Source organism: Callospermophilus lateralis, chromosome 11 (genome assembly GCF_048772815.1).
Source record: "Callospermophilus lateralis isolate mCalLat2 chromosome 11, mCalLat2.hap1, whole genome shotgun sequence".
Lineage (NCBI taxonomy): Eukaryota > Metazoa > Chordata > Mammalia > Rodentia > Sciuridae > Callospermophilus > Callospermophilus lateralis.
The window spans coordinates 60,247,196-60,249,443 of NC_135315.1; the positions used below are offsets into that span (position 1 = coordinate 60,247,196).

Genomic DNA, 2,248 nt, shown 5'->3' on the forward strand with positions numbered 1-2,248 from the left:
AGGTTGTTTTTATACTTTTGAATTATTTTATTTTAGTAATATTGGAGGATGGAAATAATGTTAGGGATGGTAAGTAGATAAGTCATCTGTAGAAATGATAGTTTTAGCAGGGCTGTTACTACTGTTTATGGGTATAATAAAGTTGACTAATTTACAGCTTAATAATACTGAGTTTTCTGACCTATAAACAGAATATTTATCCTTATAGTTTTCATTTTACTGATCCTTCACATTTTTTGAAAGATTTCTATGTATTTGGTATTCTTTGATGTTACCATAAGTAGTAATTTTTAAACTTTAATTTGATTATTCATTGCTAGTTTATGGCAATTGATCTTGTATACTTCGCCTTCATAAACTAACTTATTCATTCTGTGTTTGTTCCAGTAGGGTTTTGTCTTTTAGATCCCATAGTATTTTCATGTCAACAATTATGTTGTCCATAAATAAAAACAGCATTTTGGTTTCTTAAAAAAATTATTATTTGATGCAAGTTCCTTAATAATAACTCATGTTGGGGTGAACCCAGCTAATGGAGGAAGTCCACTAGGGATATAAGTACATTAAGAATTATTGAAATTAGTAGAGGAAATTTATTTCATATATTGGAGAGTGAGAGGGTGGTGTTTTTTTAATTGTAATGGAATAACATGAGTATGTTGATTATATGCATAATATAAGTAATTAAATTAAACATAGTTAGTGTGGGTTTGAATGTGATGATTGCTATTATTCAGCCTATGTGAGTGAGTGATGAACATGCTAGGATTTTTTGTAGTTGGGTCTGGTTAAGTCCTCCTCATCCTCCTGATATAAGGACAGTATCACTATTGTTATTATTAAGGAAAAGTTGATAGAGGGAGCAAGTTGAATGATAATTTAAATTGGTGCGTTTTTTTGTCATGTTAGTGGAATTAATCCTGAATGTAAGTGTGACTTCTTAACTTCTTGGACTCATAGATGGAATGAGGTTAATCCCATTTTTATTGATAGCACTATAGCAACTATTAGGGAAGAGATTTGGTTGTTGGAGTTGATTTTAATGTTGGTAATAGTACCTATTATTAAAATTATCTATGCTGTGGCCTGGCTTAAGAAATATTTGGTTGCAGCTTCTGTTGACCAGGGGTTCGCTTTATTAATTAAAATAGGAATAATATCTAGTATGCTTATTTCTAATCCTACTCAGATGTGTAGTCAGAGGGAACTAAATAGTGTAATAGAAATTCCTGAAAATATGGTGAGATAAATGGTAGCGAGTTAAGGGGTTAATTAGTATGGGAAGGATATAAACTAACATTATAAGGTATGGGCCCGATAGCTTATTTAACTAAATTTACTAGTAGGACATGATGTATCAGGTAGCACAAAGAATTTTGGATTCTTAGGGTTAGGTGCAAATCCTATAATTCTAGAAATAAGAGTATTTAATCCTCTGTTGTTTCCTCTGTCAAAGTTCCTTTTATGTTGTCACATTTCTTTAGGTTTGAGGGGTACATATGCTACAATAATGGGTGGGGAGATGTGTCACATACATAAAGCTAATATTGGGCTAAGAAGTTTTTTGATAATAAGTGCATGAGTTGGTCGTATCAGAATCTTGGGTATGATAATCGAATTCATAAGAATATCGAAGATTAAGTTCTTTAGGGCAAAACAAAATGTAAAGATTTCAATGATTGGTGGGTTGAAGAGTGCCCCTATAAAAAAGAGTTGTAAAGCTTTTATTATAATAATATTGGTATATTCAGCTACAAAAAAATAAAGCCAAGGGGCCCATGGCATATTCTACATTGAATCCTGATACGTGTTCTGATTTTCCTTCTATCAGGTCAAAAGGAGCTTGCACTGTTTCTGCTAGTGTTGAGATAAATCATATTGTTGCTAAGGGTCACATTGGCAATATGAATGAATCATATAAATGTTGAGTTGTGATTATGGTTGATAGCATGGATGATCCATGTATAAGCAGGACAGATAGTCGAATAATGGTTGGAGTTACTTCATAGGAGATGGTTTGTGCTACAGCTCCTAGTGCTCTGATTAAGGCATATTTGGAATTAGATGCTCATCCTGATTATAAAATTGCATGTCCAGCTAAGCTTGATGTTGCAAGGATAAAGAGTATTCCTATGTTTATATTAGTGAGGGTTGTGGCATGGGTAGGGGATTCATATTGCAAATGCCAGAGTAAGGGCTAGGGAGGGAGCAATAATAAATAAAATGATGGCAGATGTTAGAGGTTTGA

General features: G+C 32.9%; 1 pseudogene; it reads right to left on the reverse strand.

Annotated features, from left to right (window-relative positions):
• Window positions 1-431: 431 nt before the first annotated feature.
• LOC143410562 (NADH-ubiquinone oxidoreductase chain 2 pseudogene) lies at window positions 432-1,269 on the reverse strand (annotated as a pseudogene).
• Between the last annotated feature and the right edge of the window lie 979 nt (window positions 1,270-2,248).